We start from the raw sequence: 7,907 nt of genomic DNA, 5'->3' as shown, positions 1-7,907 counted from the left end.
TTTTCCTACCTGGAAACATTTGCTTTCTGTGTATACAACAGCCTTTCCCACTTGTGGTTTGTTAAGCAAACCACATCTGTGTGCACATGTATAGGTGTGGATATGGGTATATGCAGTATTTTAATGTTTGCTCACAGGTCATGGTATAGTTCTGAATCAAAAACTTCCAGTTCACTAGGACTGAAAAGGAAGCAGATAATTTTTGACTATCACAAATTGGTAATACTGTCAGCACATGTATAGAATTATTTGTAAGAAGTATACATTATCTATTTTTCTGTCACATATGCCATTGATTTTCCTAGTGCTATGAAGCCAATAAAAATAGTAATTTATTTCTATTGATTGATAAAACATAATTATTTAGTGAAAAATTTTAAATTCACTCTTCAGACATATGGGCAGAAATATCTGGATGGGATCTGGATGGGCTGCGTCAACAAGTCGGGGCCATTTGGACCAGATCAGGTGCTGGGTCCTGCACTTGGGTCACAGCAACCCCACGCAGTGCTACAAACTTAATGAAGAGTGTCTAGAAAAATATTAGTTCATTGGATATTTGCATTGTTATTAGATAATGAATTATTGAATAAGTGGGAAAGATATTATTGGGGTGGAAAAGGTAGAGGTTTGTGATTTTGCTGTGGCACAAACTCTCTTAAAGAATCAAAGGGATTTTCCTGCTCCGCTCCACAGGTTATCAAGGAAATAGTAATTTTCTACAGTCCTACGCTCTGCTAACACTTCTCTGAGGCAGGTCGCTAGAGACCTTGCATTTGACAGGAGTATTTGCCAGTTTCTCTCTTTTTTTTTTGAATCACAACAAAGGTCATTATTCTGAATAATAGGAATAATTATTTTGTTGGGTGTTTCAAATATTTTGGAAAACTGCATTTCCTAGGGTTCGAAGGGGTTGGTGTGACAGTTTATTGTGTTTTGGTTTTCAGAGGGGCAGTGTTTTCCTCTGTATATTTTTGTGACCCTTAATGTTCAAACAAAATGGCACAGCAAGGTGAGCATTGTGGTATTCTAGTGACATATTCTGGTGATTATTAGATAGAAAGAAGAGGACAAAATTCTGGGAACCTCACAGATATTTCATTATTCGTTCATAATCATAATTCATTCCCTGGAGTATCTCATCATGTTCATAAGCTCTTTAAAAAAGACAAAGAATCAGAAGAAAAATACCTGCAAAATTGACAGGGCTTTTCTTTTTTTTTTTTTTTAATTGGTCAAAGTATAGTTCTAGAAAAAATAATCACTGATACTTTCCAAGTGTTCATTATATTTTATGATTGCAGCAAATTTTTGCATATTGTACATAATAGTTGAATGTAATATCTGTCATTTTTTAAAATGTGCAAATGAGACAATATATATTCACAAGAGATACAAACCAACAGAAGTCTCAACTTTTAGAAATAATTAATACTGAAATAAAGACCTGTTTTATTGCACAAAGGGAATAGGATCTGTCTTCCTCAGGTTACTACAATTTCTTCCAGGAACTTCCATCAGGAGCTGATGTTTGATGTTGGGACATCACACATGCCAAACTGAACTGTGTACTCAGTGCCAGAAAAAAAACCCAAAAACATCTCTTTGTTCCAGGGCAACAAACATGGTTGAAGACACTGGCTGCCTCTGCACTCTTGAATGTACTACTGCAAGAAGCCATTCCTGGTTCTCAGCTTAATGAAGCAATTCCTCTCCTCGTCATTATTCAGTATAGGATACCCTATAAAGTCATACTCACTTTAGCTAAGCAGCCATGTCCCAGTTTTATAGCACTTGGCCTTAGGCTTTCTTTGGTATCTGAATCCTCAGACATTTTCCTATAATTTTCATTGCTGTGGTTTTTTGAGTTCTCAGTGGTTGAAAAAATGTGATGACTGAGCCACAGCTCAGCTGTTGTTTCTTTTTTTAGCATGCAAAATGGCATTACATATTTCTTTCCAGTCAACAAAAATCAGGGTAAAGCTGACCCAAACAGGCTTACTTCTTTCAAAACACTGCAAAAGTCGTTATTATAAGACATAATTTAATTAACAGAATGCAATTACACTGTCCCTCATGCATATGTGTGTTACTACGTCTGCCTGTGCACACAAGTTAAATGGGCCTCTTTTTTTTGCAATTATAAGTATATACAAAATGAAACAGAAAAAATATCACTCCAAGAGTTTCTTTTTCCTGTGAATTTCCTTTTTCCTTTGAATGTTTACCCGAGTGTATCGGAACTTCTTTTGACCATACATATAGTTTGGCTATTCTCAAAATATTTATAACGAACAGAATTAAAATGTATTATTATTTGAGTCACAGTGCTTATTCTTTTCTCTATGTTCAGAATAAGTTCAACAGTAGCATGATAAATGTATGGATTTTCTGGTAGTAAGAAATGTTCATTTTCCAACATATCACTTACATTTTTCATCTACTCAGAGGTGAAGGTGGAGGATTTTGAAGACAGATGCTATTTAGGGATCTTAGTTTCCTACTTTTAAAGCATCATGTGTTGCTCATATAACCACAATACTGGTTTACAAAAGAATTTTTGACAAACTGATTTTTGTTATAACTGGTATTTTCAATGGATTGTTCTGTTTTTCTCAAGCCAGAGGTTATTTCTCTCCAAACTCTCTATTGGGAAGTCTCCAGCACTACCAGATGTGTTTACCCCACTTAAACAGCAGCACATGTCTGACCCCTTGGGACAGAACTTCAGCCTCCATGACACTTAAACCATGCAACTCTTTTCCCATCTCTATCCACAATGTTTCCATTTATGAATAAGGTAGATGAAGATATTGTAAGCCTTATTTTTTACAGAATCACAGAATATACTGAGTTGGAAGGGACCCACAAGAGTCCTCGAAGTCCAGCTCCCAGCCCTGCACAGCACCATCCCCAAGAGTCACACCATGTGCCTGAGAGCATTGTCCAAATCCTTGAATTCTGCCAGGCTGGTTCTGTGACCACTGCCCTGGGGAGCTCTTCCAGTGTCCAAACATCCTCTGGGTGAAGAACCTTTTCCTGATATTCAATCTAAACCTCCCCTGACACAGCTTCAGGCCATTCCCTGGGGTCTTGTCACTGGTCACCACAGAGAAGAGATCAGTGCCTGCCCCTCTTCTTCCCCTCATGAGGAAGCTGTAGACTGAAATGAGGTCTCCCCTCACTCTCTTCTTTTGTTGTATGTAGTAACAACTTTTGGATGCCTGTACACATAACTTAAGCATCTACAGAAACAGAGTTGCTGAAAAGTGAACTCAAAAGTGAACTGAAAAGTGAATTCAAAAATTATTGGAAAAATTTGGATTGCCTATTACCTGAAAACTTGAAATAATTGTGACTTTTAAGCACTGAAGTCTTCATATCAATTGTTTTTGATGTTGGAGTATTCCACAAATTTGTAACTCAAAATGTTGAAACACAAAGTTTTGGCAGTTATGATCAAAGAGACTTAATGAAATTACTCTTTCTATTGTAAATTCCTCAGAATTCAAAACTCTTGATTTGAAAACTCAAACTGTGTTTGTTTTCTTTGATTTTTTTGAGATCAAAATACCATTCAAACATATAATTGCAAGAGAATTTTTATTTCCCATTTTCCCATTAGATATTTTTAGAGCAAAAAGCTTCAGCAAACCCTAGTTCTCACTTTAGAGGAAATCAAGGCTTCCACAAAGGCCAGTGGAGTGTTCCTTATGAGGAACCACAGTGATAATAAGCCATGAAGTTGTCACAGCCTGCTTGCACTAGGAAAAATGAGTGCCATAACTAGATTCTGACACCTAACCACACAACAATCCATCCTTTGCTTGCCTTTCTTCTGTCATCCCCTCTCTTTGCACAACCAAGTACAGGAACCCCCAAGGACGTGTACTTTACGATGAGTGCATTATCCCAAGGGTGGGGGGCCACTTGCCCACTTCTCATTCTGTAAACTTAAGAGAGGCAGAGGATTGAGCATAAGAACACACCTTATGCATTACAATTTTTCCTTCTCTTAAGTCAGCAGAGAAAGAAACAAACAGGAATATGGGGAAAAAAAGGAAAGGGACGATTTTCATTTCCACATGGAAATAATTTAGCAATAAAGATATGGCAATACTTAAAGGTGTCCAGTATCTGTTGAACTGATGGGCATGTATGTAAAGACTTTTTTTCTCTATTTGTTGATTTTTTTTTCTTTTTAAAGGAATGGAACATTCAAGAAAGCATTTATATTATAAAGTAGATTACCAGTTTTAAATATCTACCTGTGATTAAACAAATTGTCTTAGCTGATAATACTGGTTTTCCTTCTAAGCCTTGAAATCAAAACATCTTTTGAATTTCCAGCATGTTTATAGTGTGTTGCTCTCCTGCATAACATAAAATAAAAACACCTGATTAAAAGCACTGTTCACTGTTTCAATGGATCTCACACCAAATAACCCCTATGATTTATGACAGTGACACGACATTAACTTGGGACACACATTCTAATATAAAGCATATGTAGGAAAATATTTATTTTTAAATGTGTCTCATATTTTCTGTCTCTTTTTGAAAGTCACCTTGAATCTCATTCTTTGATAGTATAGTGGTAAATATAGATGATGCCAGCAAAAAAAAAAAAAAAAAAAAAGGAGTCAAAAAAAAAAAAATAATAAAAAATCAACAGTCCAGACACATCCTTCATTATGAAACTGGTAGATACAGGCAGTTCCAATGAACAAGAAATTTTGCATATATTCACGTACACAGTCCTATTTCAGAGAAAGAATATTTAACAACTGGATTCTCAAAAAAATCAGAGATAAAGGACAGACTGATTAAAGAGCCTGTGGGTAGCATCCCAGCTATAATTGTATGTTCAGCTGCTTCACTAGTTGCCATTGAATTTATTAGCCCTTTGATGAAGTCAAAAATGAACTCTCTATGAGAGCTCTCTCACAGATCTCTGACTGTTCTCCTCTGACATCCTCTCACTGTCTACCCATTTCTCCATCAATTATATGAAGACTCTATGACAACTTACTTAAAGTGTCTTAATTTAGAGTGGCCAAGTAGGTAGAATTAATGAATATTCTGATGACAGCAGCTCATCAGGTACTTCGTTGGAAAGTTTAGCTATTCTCTAGAAAAGCCTTTTTGCTGTTGCTGTTGTTCTTGGCTTTAGGACACTAAGCAGTCAGCATGTGAATATATCATTTCTCTTCTTGTAAGGAAGAACACCATTACATGAAACTCCCTGCAAACTTTCAAAAGCTATTAAAATGATAAAATATTAGACCAAGCCCTGGTTTAAAGAAAGTATTCAGCAGTGAAATGATGTACTGTTTTCTATAATATCATTGCTAATGACTGGGATTACAGATTGCAAGTGTAAAAGAGAAACTCCAATACTGCAATAAAAGCAATTAGATTATTCAGCTTTGAAAGTACTCAGGGCACAGAGAAGTAATGCAACAGAGTGTAGGTCAAAATCTGCAGAGACATTTTGGCATCCAGCTTCCACAGCTTTAAGAAGCAGATAACACTCAAATATCTGTTAACACTCAATTCATAGAATATGTAATAGCACAGCTCTGTCTCACAGTAATAATTATCAAGATCCTGTGCAGCCTTTACTTTAAGAAATTCCAGTGATAATAAATAGGAAATTTATTTCAATAAACTAAGTAGAGATCTCATCAACCTGTAGAGGATAATAAAATTCAGTCTTTGGTGAAACCAGCTAATTCATCTGAGGAAAAAAAAGCAAATCCACAATCGAACACAAAGAAATTCAAACAGCCAAACAGCTATTCAATAAAAAGTGAAGGATTAAAAAAAAGCAGAGGTTTCGACAGATCCTTGAGAATACTGAAGAACTAATGCAGCATCAATGCACTGAGATAGCCCAGACTAGGACATGTGATCCATATGCCCTCAGAGAAACTGCATGTATGTCATTCTGCAGATATCTAAGAACTCCTATTCTATGACTACTTAGGAAAAAACAAAGTATTTTCTAGATTTGGACAAGATAATAGTAAGAATTATTAGGATCAGGAAAAGAAAAAATATGTGAAAAGGCTAAAATATGGACAAGGTGTATCACCAGCTCTTTTCTATATTTATTGGTGAGATTTATCTTCATATGCATATTTTATTATGGATTTAGTACTTTATTTCAGACAAAAGAAGACAACTCTGCTTTGAAGATGGCAAAGTAGCATGGACTGGATATATGTAAGAAACATAACAGAAAAGAGTGAAAAGATTGTATAGAATGATCTGAGAGACTGAAACCAAATTATAAGAGATCAAACAAAGAACTTTTAATATGTTTAGAGAAGAAATCAGCAGCAGCAGGTGTGATATGGCAATTCTCCATTAATTTTAATGGTATTTGTAATGTCTATAAGTTTACACTGAATTTTCCCACGTAGCTTATAAGAACATCTGCTGAAGCTGAACATACTCTTAAGGTGAAACTCCAACTAATTTCATCAACAACAAAAAAAAATTCCTCTGTTTTTTTCTGGTCATTTAAACACCATCTATTGAAAAATAATCATAAATTAATTCAGCGGATCTTCACTATGCATCTAAGGATGGGATCTCTGCACTGTTTATAAACGATGTAAAGACAATTAATGCAGTAGTTTCTACCATTGACTTGAAATTAGAAACAATATTATAATGATAGGCAGGGATATGAGCACCAAAAAAAAATGCATAGGAATTTCTGCATTGTTTATGATTTTCCTAGCTACTGTTTCAACAAAGAGACCCTATTTTCTCAACACTTCTTATCCTCTTTCACTGTGAATATGTATTTCAAACTCAGTATTGACTTTGGGTTGTTTTCAGTATTTGCAGTCATACAGCTTTATATGGTTTTTAATACACTTTAAGTTGTATAATTTCTCTCTCGGGTACATGAGATAAAACGCTTTTCTATACTATAGGTTGTGTAGGCTCTGAGTCACACAAAGAGATATAGAAATGACTGAATGAGAATGAAACCCTCTCCTTCCTTCCATTTCACAAGAATGATGATTACATAGTGAGAAAAGTATAATCCACACTATGGAAAGACTTAACCCATGGAAAAAATACATATCGGTTATATCATATACAATTTTTCCTTCTTACAACCACACATTAAATTGACTTGGCATTCATGTGTGCAATATCTGAAGGACATGATAACGTTTTTTACTTCATGAGATTATTTTCATTTCTATTAATAAAGAATGATACTAATTTATTTAATTTATTTTCAGAAAATTAGAAGGCACTTAACATTTTATTTAGGCTGAAATTTGCCCAAACTTTGATTCTTAATTCTTGAATAATTTTCTAATTGACACAATTTTTATAATCTTGATTATTTTTCCCCTTTTATTCCCTTTGCAGTACTCTGAGAGTTAATAATGTCCTGACTAGTTTACATTCTGCCTTTTGAAGAGTCCGAGTTTCTATGCTGTTCGCTGCAGATAACAACACCATTTTAAACATTCTATTGTACCCAATCCACTGCTTTATGTGCAAGATGAATGCTAAAAGCACCATTAACAGCAGAGACAGTTACCAATCACTTATTGGCAATTACACAATTAATTAAGTAGCTGCTTCACATTAACATTTCCAATCCGTGTGTATATTTTCTGTTATGTATCTAAAACAAATATTTGTTGAACTGGAGGACAGGACCAATCTTAGTCGCTTCCTAACCAGAGATCTGCAGAAAACAAGAAGCAAGCATTATGCAGCACATGGCTTCAGTCTGCATTCATGACTCACAATCATGCTACACTTCTTCTACAGCAAAGGAACAGCACGTACTTAGCCATGCACAAGAGACTACTGTCTTCTTCCTTGTGCTAAAGCTTCTTTTTACTGCTATGGATAAAATGCATTCA

Source organism: Sturnus vulgaris, chromosome 2 (assembly GCF_052056855.1).
Source record: "Sturnus vulgaris isolate bStuVul1 chromosome 2, bStuVul1.hap1, whole genome shotgun sequence".
Lineage (NCBI taxonomy): Eukaryota > Metazoa > Chordata > Aves > Passeriformes > Sturnidae > Sturnus > Sturnus vulgaris.
Note: the sequence above shows the minus strand (reverse complement) of the source record.